Source organism: Sus scrofa, chromosome 4, assembly GCF_000003025.6.
Source record: "Sus scrofa isolate TJ Tabasco breed Duroc chromosome 4, Sscrofa11.1, whole genome shotgun sequence".
Taxonomy (NCBI): domain Eukaryota; kingdom Metazoa; phylum Chordata; class Mammalia; order Artiodactyla; family Suidae; genus Sus; species Sus scrofa.
In genome coordinates, this window is record NC_010446.5 from 58096802 (window position 1) to 58112844 (window position 16043).

Below are 16043 nucleotides of genomic sequence, written 5' to 3' on the forward strand. Positions count from 1 at the left end.
TTACCATCTTTCATTTGTTGGGGGTTTTAGTTCTGCAAGAGAACTCAAAGATATTGTTATGTATATTCCTTGACGAGGAACCAGGACCCTGCCCCAAGGCTACACTATTGTTTCTTGACTCTTCCTCCCCTGTCTCTGCATCCTCTCCCTTCCCTGATTAGCAACGGCTGGAAGGTTTGCTGACCTTATTGTCTTGATCCAGAAACTGTATTTTCTCTCTAAAGTAAACAGTATTATCTCTCTAGTTTGTGTCTTAAGATTCTTTTCAGAGAGGATGCTTGTAGTTCAAATGATTTGGCTGTATTTCACCAGTATTATTACAAGATAGTCAGATCTTGGCTGGGCTCCAGTATAGTCCTCAATCTCTTAATTCCATTGGGAGACTGGTCTGAAAGCCACAGTTTCCTTATATTCCAAAGAACAAAACAAACAAACAAACAAACAAATAAATGGATCTATTTTGAAAATCAGATCTCCTCTTTCATCCATGTTAATTTTCTTCTACCTAAATTACTTCCTGAAAGTGATTTTTTTTAATGTTTCTTAGAGACCCTTTTTGTATATTTCCACACTAGTACAGAGAAAATCGTTTCTTCTAGATCTCATAATTTTTCCATTTGAAGAATTAATTATTTTCGCATGTCACTTAGAGTTTATCCATTCTCCTAGACATGCCTTTTTACTGTGTATTTGAGCATCATAGGGAAGAAATTCTACTCCTGATAATGTTAACTGGTCATTGAGTCACAGAGAGCTATTGTTCTTATTTTTCAGTAAGAAGATTCTGTGGGGGTGGAATTTTAAGATGTAAGTTTATTGTTTTTCTGCACTCAAATTATGTTCCCCTTGTTATAGAAGTTGACCAGTGTCATGTGCTGCTGACTTTTTAGAATCCATGTACATATAATCCAGTGTTATTATATAGAACATTCATCAGAAAGACATACTGTAAAATAGCTTTTATTTAAACTTCCAGTTTTCACTATAAGCCTAAAGATTTAACTTCTATATTGCCCTCTGGTGGTGGGCCCTGTCAACTGCATGTTTATAGATCTAGATTGCATATTTACCAGGAGCTAAGTAGATATTCTACTTCTCACGTACAAGTTAAAGAGTAGATGATAGGAAGCATTGAGATTTATTGAAACTAATTAAGGATATCAGTAGCCTGACTGTTGGGGTTTTCAAAAATATAAAATATTTATTCTTTTTTTGGTCAATCTTATTTCATGAAAAAGAATATAAATCCTTGTTTACTTGCAATAAAAGAATAATGATTGATGATATTCTTCATTTTGACCAAATAGTTTTGAAACTGACAGCATTGACAGCTTGAACCTAGCCCAAACCCAGACTGGGATTTGAACCCAGCCAAAACCCAGATTGGGATTTAAACCCATGGTTTTAAATTAGAATCACTCACCCTGTGTCTGAACTCACTGAGGTTCAGGTTCTTCATGCCTCTGTGCAGAAGGAATTCAGTGAGAGACAAAGTGATAGGCAAGAAATAGATTTATTAAGATAGGACGCTTGGCTTGTAAGGGATGCAAGCAGGCAGGCAAGGAAGCTCTGCCTTGAGGATCCAGTGGGCTACAGTTTTATCATCCAGGGGATGTGGGGGTTGGAAAAGCCCACCTCTTTCTTTCCGGGAGTAGTAGCTCCTCCTTGGTATCTGGTAAGGTATGTATTCAAATCAGCAGAAGGGCAGTCCTCAAACTCCTGCCCTTGGTCTGAATCTGAATGCAGACCTCATCCCATCCACCACCCAACGACCTGAGGCAATTCTCACACCTCCACTAGTCAAGCAAGCCTGCCTTGTTCTGATGGCTTTTTCTGAGCAATTTATTAACTTGGAGTGATCTCCCAAAGTCCATTTCCCTCTTCATCTATGATCCTCTGCTGGGACTTCTGCAACTACCCGTGCCTACTCCATCCATATCGGTTTCTCCGAAAACGTGAGCTAAAATAGAAGTTGAACTTTCCAAAATATTCTTTAGAAAATAAACTCCACATATAATTTCAAATTATGACTTAATTTTACTTTAAATTTAAATATCTCAAGACAACATCAAACTCCTGGAAGAGAACATAGGCAAAACATTCTACGACATCAACCTTACAAATATTTTCTCAGGTCAGTCTCCCAAAGCAAAAGAAATAAAAGCAAAAATAAATTTAAACATCTCTATTGACTTAAATTCTGTACCCTGCAATTTCAGATGATTCTCTCCTTTATAGCTTATTCTTCCCTTCTGTAAATAAAATGCATATTGAATGCCTAACATGAAATTGTGATATTGGTAAACTTGATTTTGATATTTTGATTTAGCAGTGGGATTGAGATTGTGTGTTGATGAAATTTTCCCCTAGGGTGTGGAAGATGGTATTTTTAAAGGTTTTTTTTTTTTTTTTTTTTTTTTTTTTTTTTGCCAATCCTGTGGCATTGTGAAAATTCCCAGGCAAGGTATTGAACCTGCACAGCAGTGACCATACTGGATCCCAAACCCACTGAGCCACCAGGGAACTCCATTTTCTTTAGTTTTTACAGGCTGAATTTGAACAGAGCAAACTGGAGACTCTATGTATGTGTGCATCCATGCAGGTGTGTGTGTGTGTGCCACATGCGTGTGTGTGTGTGTGTGTGTGTGTGTGTGTGTGTGTAGGACTACTGAGAATACAGAACAGATTCTGGACAGGAAAGAGCAATGGTGTATGAGAAGGGAAAAAAAAACACATAAAAGACCAATTTCACTTTTTTTTTTTTTTTTGCTTTTTAGGGCCAGACTCGTGGCATGTGGAGGTCCCAGGCTAGGAGTCTAATTGGAGCTACAGCTGCTGGCCTACACCATAGCCACAGCACTCAGGGTCCGAGCCATGTCTGTGACCTACACCACAGCTCATGGCAATGCTAGATCCTTAACCCACTGAGCAAAGCCAGGGATTGAACCCACATCCTCGTGGTTCCTAGTTGGATTCAATTCCACTGCGCCATGACAGAAACTCCCCAACTACTTCTATTTAATTTATCTCCTGACCTGGATGCATCCTTATTTTCCACCATCCTTTGCTGATCTGTGTGCAAAAGGTCAGGGTTTCTAGTTATCCCTGTAAGTTTTATGGACCTTTCAATATCCCATGTATAGGGAATAGAACCTTGAAATTTTCCCCATAAAATTTTTCTTTCTCTCAGAGTTTGTCTCTGAGCCATGCAGTGAGGTAGGTACTGTTGTGAAAATCTGTACTCACTTGTTAAATAGAAACCACTCATTTAAATAAATAAACAGGATCTTGAGTCAATTGCAGGGCACCTCCAGTCTCCACAAAGCTGAGATACTTTGGGACAGGAAAGTCTTTTAGTATCTTCTTAAATTAAAAGACAAAATTATTGAGCAATTCTAGGACTAACCCTGCAGTCATTACAGGATTTTGTATTTGTCTAGTCATGCCCTTTCAGGAACACCAAATAGTTCAATAACTCTTATACTGAAGTTAAGAGGAAGAATAATACGGAACAAAGTCTATACTTAAAGTCTGTGTCTTATTTTTATTTTCTCCTGGCACATAGTAGGTAACTGGTAAATGTTCTCGATAAATAATAAAAATATAAAAGATGCTTCATAAAATTTCAACTTTTCTTATAGTGTAGGGGTTGATGATGAAAAGTTTGGGAACTTCTGATCCGTGTTAATGTCCCTGCCTTGAGAACTGCAGGAAGCAGCATTTAGATGGAAAATGATGCCAAGAGACCCATAAGTAGAGTATAGGCATTTATGTCATTCTTTCTTATAATGTCATTTGTTGGTTTTCAGCATCTAAATTTGAAAAGCTGCCTGAGGCTGCCTAGGATCTGCAACAAGGATCACAGCTGTGATGTCCCCTCCCTCTCCCCAGTGGTGCTGGTACAGGCCCGAGGCTCTCCGCCCACCTTGGTACTGCTCAAGGCAGTGGCTTTTCTCCATTAGCCTCACTCTGCTCCATTTGACTCTTCTTTTTCCCCCCTTTCCAGCTTTATCGAGATGTAATTGACATATAACACATATGTCACCCCACATAGTTAATTTTTTTCTTTGTGCATGTGTGTCTGTTGAGAACGTGTAAGATCTACCCTCTTAGCAGCTTTCAAGTATGCGATCGTGTTGTTGACACCACTCATCATGCTGTGCATCAGACTCCCAGAACTTACCTTCTAACTAGATGGTGGTACCCTTTGACCAATGTCTCCCCATTTCCTCCACTCTCCAGCCCACCCTGATAGCCACCTTTCTTCTCTGTTTCTGAGAGTTTAGCCTTTTGGGAGTCCACCTATAAGTGAGATTATACAGTGTTGTTCTTTCTCTATCTGACTTATTTCACTTGCTATGATGCCCTCAAGTTTCATCTATGCTGTTGTGGGATTTCTTTACTTTTTATGGCTGAATAATATAACATCATGTGTACATATGCACCATATTTTCTTTATCCATTCTCTGTCAATGGACACTATAACAACAGAAACGCAGTTCCTGTAAGTGTCCAAGTTAACAAAAGGCAAAATCTGGATGTTGCTAGGAGTAGATTCAGGCAGTAGATTAGGCTACATCCCACAGGCAGGAAGGCCACTATTTGGGGAAGAGCTGCTTTGAGTATGAGTCAAATAAATAAAATAATTGACTTATCACTAGATCAGAATTGACTCATCTCTTTTAGACATATCACCATAGATATGAAGTGGGAATTAGTGGAAAAGGCAAATAGTCATCAGAAAACCCATTCTTGTTATTTTGTAGAAAGGAGAATATACAGTCTCCCCAGCAGAACCTCAGATGACATGAACCTCAGTGACATGTATCAGCCTCATTAGGATATAACTGCAGAGGAAAAAATATAAGCAGAAAACAGAAGAGAAATAGTGCCATTAATATGGTAATAAGTAGCTCTATATATCTCAAAAGCCTCCTGAAAGCACGTATGGGTTTCCATACAGCATAATAATTAATATCCATAAAACTTGCATCTTAAGAAAAAAAAAAATTGTGTCTTCTACCTTCTTTTAGAAAGTGATAGGAGTTCCCTGGTGGTCTTATAGATTAAGAATCTGGTGTTGTCACTGCTGTAGCATGGGTTCAATCCCTGGCCCAAGGAATTTCCTGCATGCTATGTGCATGGCCAAAAAAAAAAAAAAAAAAAAAAAAACAAAGTGATGGAAAGGTACTTATATTTGAGAAACTTTAATAAATATAGCATTTTGGGAGTTCCCACTGTTGTTGAGAATTGACTATACTGTCTTAGGTCACTGTGGAGGCAAAGGTTCGATCCCTGGCCTGGCCAAGTGGGTTAAAGGATCCAGTGTTGCTTCAGCTGCCAAATAGGTCACAGATGCAGCTCAGAGCCAATCCTTGTCCTGGGGAACCTCCATAGACTATGGGTGCAGCCATTAAAAAAATGTATATATGTATGTATATATACATAGAGAGAAAGAGAGACAATTAGTACACTTAAATATTTGGTCTAATAATTTAAAAATGTTTCTTACAGTATGCATCATTTTCTGATGAAATGGGAAAATAGGGTGCTAAGGGATGAGGGGGACATGCAGTATTACACCAATTTTCTCTTTCTCTTGTTTTCGTTGCTTATATTTTCCAGGCCTAAAGAAGTAGTAAAATTATGCACCTAAGACTGAATAAAAGATTTCATAGACACATTTCATATATATATATACACTATTAGATTTCCACAGATTTCTTCAGGCTGCTGACAGGCTACTTGCTTAAGCTGAGATGCCTCTAAACAAAGCCCATGAAGAAACTAAGACTGAGTAAGTCAACTTATTTATTCTGTGAGTAACTTGGCTGCAGAGCAAACTAAATTGTCCTTCTAACCCTACTGTTTGAACTCATTGTACTTATCTGAGAATCACTATTCTAAAACTAGAGAAGGGGGCTAGGGGAGTTAAAAGAGACAAAAGATCTTAATATGGTCTCCTCAGAGTCTTAAAGGTCAGGAGACAGGTTTATTTCTAATGGTTTTAAAAAGAGAAGAAAAGTTGTGGTTTAATGGTCCCCTTTGGAATTCAAGTTCCAACTCAGGTGTAGTCTGAATGCTAGTCCACCTTAAGGGCATCACTGAGGGGGCCTTTCTCATCATGTAGCCAGGGAATTTCTAATTTTTATATTATTTTATCTTAGTGAATGACATTGATGAGGGTTTTTGAAACGCTTAAATTCTGCAAAGGGACTTGATATTTAAATTTAAAAAAAAATTTTATTTTTTGGTTTTTAGGGCTGCACCTGCGGCATATGGATGTTCTCAGGCTAGGGGTCCAATTGGAGGTACAGCTGCAGGATTACACCATAGCCTCAGAAACATCAGATCTGAGCCACATCTGCGACCTACACCACAGCTCACAGCAACGCTGGATCCTTAACCATGGAGCAAGGCCAGGGATAAACCCTCAACTTCATTGGATTTGTTTCCTCTGCACCACAACAGGAACTCCAAAAGGGCTTGATTTTGTAATGATACCAAACCTTGGTAAATAGAGGAAGGAGAGATTGATGAATCCTTGACACATTATTATAGTTCTAATTAATTATTTCATAAGGTAAGATAGAGAATTGATCATTTAGAAATCTGAATGAATACTTTGTAGATCATCTATTTCTGTTAAAACTACTGGTTAGTTGAACTCAAACATTTTAGGTATAAAAATGTTTACTCTGGTTATAAAATTTGTTTTAACTCCTCTCAGTTATTCATTTAAATGATGACCAATTCACAAGTAACTTCTTACCATCAGTGGATTGGCCGATGGCTTTGGGATAATTCATTTTATAGCCTTGGATTTCCGGTACTAGCTTTAGATTCTCATTTATACTGTTTCATGTATTTTATTAGTAGTAGGTGGAGGAGGAATCCTAGTAGTAGTATCATTTTTATTTAGTTAGAGATTTTTTCTATAATGTTTTTGGTCAGACATGTACTAGGCAACACACATGTTGAAAGCACTGGTGTTGCGGATGGGAACACATAAGGTAAATTCAGTGTTGATGGTACTAATCACTGCTTTTAATGGAGTTTGTGTTCTGGGTGGAAGGATGTGATGTATGTAATAATCTGAGGGATCAGTAAGATCTGAGGGCAGAAGATCCTGCAAGTGGGTAGTGTATGAAGGAAGCAAGATATGAAGAATTTGCTTTGAATGCTGGCATTAATATTGGCAGAGCTCTAGGAGTTCCCTGGTAAACCCAGTGGGTAAGGACCTGGCATTGGCACTGCTGTGGCATAGCTTCAGTCCCTGGCCTGGGGAATTCCTGCATGCTGTGGGACCAAAATAAAATAAACTACAACAGATGCAGTTTTTGAGTTCTCTTGTGGTGCAGCGGGTTAAAGATGGGGCCTTGTCACTGCAGGGGCTTCAGTCACTGCTGTGGCACAGGTTTGATCCTTGGCCCAGGAACTTCCACATGCCATGGGTACAGCCAAATAAAAAATATTGGTAGATCTTGTGGTCTGTGCACTTGAGTGGGAAAAGAATTTCTGGACTCATACTGGGGTGAAAAGAAAGAAGAGTTTGTTGAGCATGGTGAAGTGGAGAGAAAGTAGAGTTTATTGAGATAAGAGATGCTGGAGGCACAGCTGGACGACTTCCTAATAATCAGGGAGAGCCAACAACAAGCGCATAGTCATGTCTGTTTTTATGACCCAGGGAGAAGAGAAGTCTCAGAATACACCTGCTGACCTGCTGATTGGTTGGGGAAAGAGAGGTCCTAAAATACGCTTGCTGGCTGGTTGGGGGTGCATAAGGGCTCTCTAAGGGCAGGGTGAGGAGTGGGCTACATACCTTTCCCAGCAGAGGGTAGGAAGGAGTAGGCCAGGTTGCTCAAGGTGGGGGAGGGGGCATTACAATGAGATGGGTGGGGCTATGATAAGGGTCTGGTAATTCTTGTCTTAGCCAGAGGCTTTGAGTTCTATCCCTTGAAGGGGGCTTGAAAACCAGCAGATCCTCCCCACCTTTGTAAGAGCAGTACAGACAAAGCAAGCAGGACTGGAGAATACAGGGGCCAAATAGATTTAACATCATTTCAGCCTAGATGATCATTTCCAGGCTTTAAGTGTATGATAATTCACATGTTACCTAAATAGTAAATTTACTTTAATGATGAAAATGTAGAAATTTTGCTGTGAAAGTATACAGGGTAGTAACAACTGGTTTTTGAGAGAAAATATTTTTTTTTTTCTTATATTGATATTACACCATCTGCCCTAGCACCAGCCTTTACTCTTTTTTTTTTTTTTTGCCATCCCTCCACCATGCAGAAGTTGCCAGGCAAGGGGTCAAACCTGTGCCACAGCAACGACCCAAGCTGCTACCCACTGTGTCAGGTCCATAACCCACTGTGCCACTAGGGAAGCTCAGCCTTTCTCTTTGCTGTCTTCATCTAGGTGAGATTAAAGAGTCTCTTTATTGCTCATGTTGGTTTTTTTCACCACTAGACCTCAGAGCAATCTGAGTGTTCTGGATAGATGGGACAGAATTATGATCTCCTTGGCCAGAGAAGAAAACTAACTTAAAGAATGGCTTTTTCCTTTCCAAGAGCTTAGAAAAGCACATTTCAATCCATCTACATTTATAAAAAATGTTTTAGTATGGAAAAATTTAAATGTTTAGAGAAGTAAAAAGAAAGTAGAAACTTTTGATTGGTCTCATCAAATACCAGTTGCAGACCAATGCAGGCCAATATATTTTCTTTATACCCTCTCTTAATACTACCACCATAATCCCAGAAATTTTATTTATTTATTCATTTATTTTTTGCTTTTTAGAGCCGCACCTGCAGCATATGAAAGTTCCCAGGCTAGGGGTCGACTTGGAGCCACAGCTGCCAGCCTACGCCACAGCCACAGCAATGCAGGATCTGAGCCTCGTCTGAGACCTACACTGCAGCTCACAGCAATGCTGGGATCTTTTTTTTTCTGTCTTTTCGCCTTTTCTAGGGCTGCTCCTGCGACATATGGAGGTTCCCAGGCTAGGGGTCGAATCAGAGCTGTAGCTGCTGGCCTTCTCCAGAGCCACAGCAACGTGGGATCCAAGCCGCGTCTGTGACCTACACCACAGCTCACAGCAACGCCAGATCCTTAACCCACTGAGCAAGGCCAGGGATCGAACCTGCAACCTCATGGTTCCTAGTCAGATTCATTAACCACTTCACATGATGGGAACTCCAGGAATCTTAACCCACTGAGCGAGGCCAGGGATTGAACCCGCATCCTCATAGATACTAGTTGGGTTTGTTAACCGCTGAACCATGAAGGGAACTTCCCCCATCAATTTTGAAGCAAATTCCAGATTTCTTATTCTTAGTGCAACTGTAGGCATATTTCAGTTTCTCATGCTAGTTTCCTCACTAGAGGTCAAAGAGGCAAGGACCATCATGATAAAATATTCAATACATAGAAAGATAATAGGACTCTTTAATTTTAATAACCACTATTTATTTAGTTACTGATCCAAACACCATTTCTTTTGAACTATAGGTTTAAAAGAACTCAATTTGTTTGTTTTTCTTGCAAGTGTTTATTCATCATTGAATCCAGATCATTCAACTTTTAGGATTCCCAACTGTCTGGATTATGCTGATTGCATCCCCTTCATGCTTATATATTTATTATGCTCCTTTGGCCCATAGGTAGATCTAGAGGGCTTACAAATTTCAGGTTTGATATTTTTGGCAAGTCTACTTCACAGATAATGTTGATTCATTCCAAAAGGAATGATAAAGGGTCTGCTTGCCTTATTGTGATGTTGCAGCCATTAATGATCAGTGCCTAAGCCCATTCATTTATTACCAGTACCAAATAGTAGTACTCTACTAATTATATTATTATTAGTCATTTGCTGGCAAGAATATTATTTCATCAACTATTTGGTTGCCCTGAGTTACGGTTTAATTAGGAAAGTTGGGATAAGTACTTCTTTTATTTTATTTACCAGTTTTACAAAAAAAAAAAGAAAAAGAGAAAGTGGTTGACTCCAGAGTAGCTTTCAAAGAGGACCAATTAGGCATTTTATTTCTTTGTTGTTGTTTTCACTGAGGTTGTTAGAATTATTGGTGCACAGACTGTCCCCTCTTAGGTCCATGGATCCTAGTCAGTTTGGCCCCTGAGTCCTTTTGATACCAGTCACAGTTTCCTGCGTCCCCATCTCAACATAACAAAACAAGGTATGGCAGACGTTTTACAAATTTATTAATGCGAAAGTACATTTTCAGAGAGGGAGAGAGGACTCACAGTCATGCGCAGATTAAAAAAGAGGGCCCAACTCACTCTGCAGTCGTCTTATAGACCCTACAGTGTGATCTGAGTGGAGACCCAATTCTGATTGGTCTTGGGCAGGATACCTAATTTGCATGGGGAACAGTTTATATGGTGGCTGGGTGAGGAACAGGTGACATTCCTTCTCTAGCAGGGTGTGAGCAGCCCAGGCTGGTCAAGGTGGGGGGAAGGGGCATTATAGTGAGACATGGCCAGAAGCTTCTGGGTTTAATCTCCTTGAAGAGGACTTGAAGTCTATAACACATCTGACACAGCCACAGTAGTCTTTCACAATCTTCCCACCTCTCTTTTATGGCAAGACATAAGGAGAACATCTTGTTCATTTCTCCTGCTGGATTTGAAATCAGCCATTTCTCCAAGGAGACTTTATCCATTTTATTTGCTCAAACTTGTGTTCCTTCTAGTTTACTCTTCTTTCAAGACATGATTTTTTTTTTTAATACAGATTACTTACCGATTCTTTCATCTTTTCAAATCTACCTATTCTCTAATCACCTCATTTTCAGAGGTTTCCTAATTCTCTTTTATGTTTTTTTTTTTTTAAATCAATTTCTATTCCTTTTAAAACTGCTTTAACTTTTTCGAAATACCAGGCAATAGATTTCTTTTGGACAGTGGGCATGTATTTCTGACATGCTTTCAGAATTTGCTGGAACTTTCTTCTCATTCTTTTTATCTTTTTTCTCACTAATTTTCTGTGGGATTTGAGTGGAATACTCTTCTGTTGCTCATTTTTAAATGAAATAAGTTTTCACTTTAGGAGGGGAGTATAGATAAATTCTATCTTCAGGACTCCAGGACTCACTCTCTTCTATTGTTTTCATGACATAATTAAATAAAATGACCTTATAATTTATTAGATCGTCCTCTCCTGCCTACCTATTCCCATTTATTCAGGCCTCCCCTTTCTTGTCCCTGTTGAATATGCTGATTTTTCTGGAAGGGTGCTTTGGTTTGATATGTGTCAGGTTTCAGCACCCTTAGAAGATTTCGAAGTTCCTTCACTCACCTACTCACCAGCAAAGTGGAGCCTGTAATGCTCATTCTGTTTCTGTTGCTGTTCTGTTTTTATCTTTTATTTTTATTTTTTTATTTATATATTTTTTTGGTGGATCCTTAACCTGCTGTACTACCAGAGTACTCTTCCTCCATGGCTTTAATTTTCATGTTCCTTTGACTCAGCATATTTTTAGCATAAATCATGACTTACTTTCTATAAATTTTTTATTTTTGAAAAGAAACATTGACCTCATTTCTATCTGCTGTGGCACAAAAATGCCATAGGAAAAAAATTTCCTTGTAAAATCTGTTAAATCTAGATAAAATTCTGTGTATAAGCCCATAACGAAGAGGTATTAAGAATCACATTTCTGTCCATCAACAGATGATTGAATTAGGAAGATGTGGTATATATATATATATACAATGGAATACTACTCAGCCATAACAAAGAATGACATAATGCTATTTGCAGCAACATGGATGAAACTAGAGACTCTCATCCTGAGTGAAATGAGCCAGAAAGACAAAGACAAATACCATATGATATCACTTATAACTGGAATCTAATATCCAGCACAAATGAACATCTCCACAGAAAAGAAAATCATGGACTTGGAGAATAGACTTGCGGCTGCCCGACAGGAGAGGGAGGGAGTGGGAGGGATAGGGAGCTTGGGGTTATCAGACACAACTTAAGAATAGATTTACAAGGAGATTCTGCTGAATAGCATTGAGAACTATGTCTAGATACTCATGTTGCAACAGAACAAAGGGTGGGAACAAAATGTATACATGTAAGAGTAACTTGATCCCCATGCTGTACAGTGGGGAAAAAATAAATAAATAAAAATTAAAAAAAGAATCACATTTCATTAATGTTTAAATAGTATCCTCCTTGCAGTTCTCTTGTGGTGCAGTGGTTTAAGGACCTGTCATTGTCACTGCAGTGGCTCTGGTCGCTGCTGTGGCCAGGGTCCATCCTTGGCCAGGGAACTTCCACATACTCCAGGTGCAGCCAAAAAAAAAAAAAAAAAAAAGAAAAAAAAAAAAAAAAAAACGACAAAAAAGGTATCCTTCTATCCTTCTTCCTCTAAAACTTAAAATGGGATTCCATCGGATTCCTAAAGTGTTATTTTCTTCAATAAAGAGAGCTGACTTAGGCCATTTCTTGCCAGTGGAGTCTGAGCCTAGAGTTCGGGTCTAACGGCCCTTTGATTCTCACCCACATTATTCTGGGTGGATGTGACAGATGGGAGTGCCCTGTGGCTCAGCCTGGCAGTATAGCTCCTGATGAGGGCTAACTTTAAATCTTCCCCAAAAAATTGCTGACATCTGGGGTTTCCTATCAAGTTGACCAGATAGCCCACTTAATTTCATAGTTTACACATTATAAAAACTGATACTGAATTTAGGAAAGCATTTCAATTAAACAGATACAGAACACTACAAAGTTGTTTAAAATTTGTGAGTAACTGCATTAACTAAACTCTCATACAAGTTACTCTAGAGCAAGTTACTCTAGTACAAATTAGTCTAATAGAAGTAAACTAATAGTTATAAAGCTATTGGTGGCTTCCGAAGCAGCGACTACTGATAGCTTCAAAGCTGTTTCTTGAATTCATTAAGAAGAGCAACTATTTGCAGTGAACTTATTCTTGGGGAAGCTTATTCCTTAGTCTGATACTGATTCACTTTATGAATATATAGGAACATTACTGGCTCTTCCTTTCCTGATTCAATGTACTCGCAGAGTTGTATCCTTTTTAGATCTAGGATCTGTTACTGCTACTGTCGGCTGGAACCTCGGACAAGAAAGGCTAAAAACAGAAAAGGTAAACAAGCATTAAAGATTTATAGCATCCTACTGAGACTTTTTATCTACTATAATCTTAAAAAATAATAATTAAAATTACTCAAATCCTGGTCAGTGAGAACTTGGATAAATTTTGGAAGCATCTATGTTTCATACTGTTATTTCAAGAGGTATATAGTAACTGTATCCTCTTCCTCTGGAGCACAGAGACCTTTCTGTTTTGAAGCAGTTTAATCCTTTTCCTGGGCACTTTCAATTTTCTTTTATCAGTGACTTGTAAAACTCACACTTATGAAACAGTATAAGGGGAATTCCCGTCATGGCTCAGTGTTTAACGAACCTGACTAGTATCCATGAGGATATGGGTTCTATCTCTGGCCTCTCGCAATGGGGTAAGGGTCTGGCTTTGCTGTGAGCTGTGGTGTAAGTTGCAGGTGCAGCTCTGATGCCATGTTGCTGTGGCTGTGGTGTAGGCCAGCGGCTACAGCTCTGATTTGACCCCTAGCCTGGGAACCTCTATATGCCATGGGAGCGGCCCTAAAAAGACGTAAATAGATAAGTAAATAAACAAACAATATAAGAGAAAATGGGATTAAACAATATAGGACAAACAAGAAGAGTTATGAGAAGATACTGTTGTGTAGCAGGCCCACCGAATAGAGATAATGTTTCTGGATTGCATTTGCCTCCCCAGCCCCACCTCCCTTTGTGGAAAGCACCGGTCTTCTGACAGGTCTCTGCACCTCACTAGTTGGACTGACCACTGCACTGGCATTCTTTTTTTTTTTTTTTTTTTGTCTTTTTGCCTTTTCCAGGGCCGCTTCCTCGGCATATGGGAGGTTCCCAGGCTAGGGGTCGAATTGGAGCTGTAGCCACCAGCCTACGCCAGAGCCACAGCAACATGGGATCCGAGCTGCATCTGCAACCTATGCCACAGCTCACGGCAACGCTGGATCCTTTACCCACTGAGCAAGGCCAGGGATCGAACCTGCAACCTCATGGTTCCTGGTCAGATTCGTTAATCACTTCGCCATGATGGGAACTCCTGCACTGGCATTCTTTGGAAGCATTGATGTCACTCTGGAAGCTGTGGTTAGAGCTTGTGCAGCCAAAGTGCACAGGAAAGAAACAAATATACTTACTATGATACATTTCCTCTGTTTTTCATAATTAGTACTTAATCCCCTCAAGAGGTTGATTTCTGCTTTGACAGGGTGTAATCTAACTTTGTATCTGCCCAAACCATAAAGTTAACATACCTAAGCTTTTCATCCTACTGGAAGAAATGTTTAAAATTTAAGGTTATCTTTAATTGGTATAGTTTAGAATGCCTGAAGCCTATTAGCTGAGCTAGTTATAGAACAGTGTTAATGAAGGTATTTTTCTATTTTTTTTTCCTGCCACAGCATGAATTATTAGCCTCAAATGTGGCCTGTTTTCCACAATAGAGGCTGGGGAAAAAGTACAGGTCTGTCACTATTAAGCCATGAGACAGCTACAAATATTTCCCTCCAGAGTTAGCAGTGATGAGAGTCTTTGTGAAAAAGAACTTCCTCTTTTTGCAGGAATACAATAAAATGCATGCTGTATTCTCCCCAATTTCACTCCTGGAAACATGATTTCATAGTCAATACTTTGTGTTGATCTTCTAGGAACATATGTGGTGTTTACAGTAAGGAATAAAAGAGAAGATTTTCAATGCAATGTTTCAAGAAGCTTTTTCTAGAGGCAGGATCTAGTCCCAACTGGGAAATTAACACACATTTATGAGATTAAAGAATCACCAGCAAAAATTTTTATTATAAGAAGTTTTGTTTTCACACTAATTTCCTAAAGATACATTGTTACATCTGGGTTGTATAATAGTCAGAAATGACTGTATGGTGGTCATTTGAGGAAGAAGTAGCTGTTGGATAAGCGTCTAGTGACTTTTATCACTTATGATAAGATACCTCTTGGTATCAGAGGCTTGCACAGATCCCTCTAAATGAACAAACTTGGTAAGATTTTTTTTTCTTCTAACAACTAATCTAAAAATATGTTTAAAAATCTGTTGTCATTTTATTAAGTAATTATGCATCATTTCTTTTTCTGATTGGTACTTCTTTTTTGCAAGTAAATCCCTATATTTAGAACAGTTAATACCATGGGCTCCTTGACTATTTCATAGTGATGTTTCTTGAGAAAAGAGCTCACCCTTTCTTTGAGGAAACTTCAGTCCATGAAATAGAACTTCATTGAAACTAGATTATCTTCTAACCTTAGTGTGATTTCAGAGCAGTGTCCTCTTTCTTTTGACTTTCCATGTGGCGTGAGAAGCGTGGAGTGGTTTAGGAGGAGGATTGTAGCTCAAGAGGATTACTTTATGTTGCTGTGTCACTTTGGGGAATTTTATTGAAACACTATCTTATATTCTGAAAACATCATAGTCATTCTTTCACTAATTATTAAATAATTAAGGCCAATGTTTGTTTATTTTCCCCTTTTGATCAGAAGCCTCCTCTCCACTCTAGGCCTTGATCTAAGTTTCAGTTCTGTAGCTTACAGTTGCTATACTTCTGATGTCTGAAGTCAGGCCGATACAGGTTCCATTTCTGGATTCATCAGTTATAATTCAGACTCTGATATATTCATAGCAGTGCTGGCAATGACAAACATTCTTCTTAATTTTCGGAGTTCTTTGCATTTGAAGAGAGGATCACAACATTTTAGGTAGAATCAGGATGGGGTGTAAAGAAAGCAGGAAAACACGGCTTTAGGAGGGCTGACATGCATATCACACAGAGGTACCTGTTTCAGATAACACCACCCTTACCTGGCAGGGAGGCAAAATAAATAAATTGTTCATTAAATATATTCTTCTTTAGAAGTATAAAATTTACAAGAGCATCTCATTGTAAAATGTATTTCTTTT

At 38.9% G+C, this 16043-nt stretch overlaps 1 pseudogene; it reads right to left on the reverse strand.

Annotated features, from left to right (window-relative positions):
* Positions 1–16043, reverse strand: part of LOC100512712 — a 113631-nt pseudogene that overhangs the window by 73769 nt on the left and 23819 nt on the right.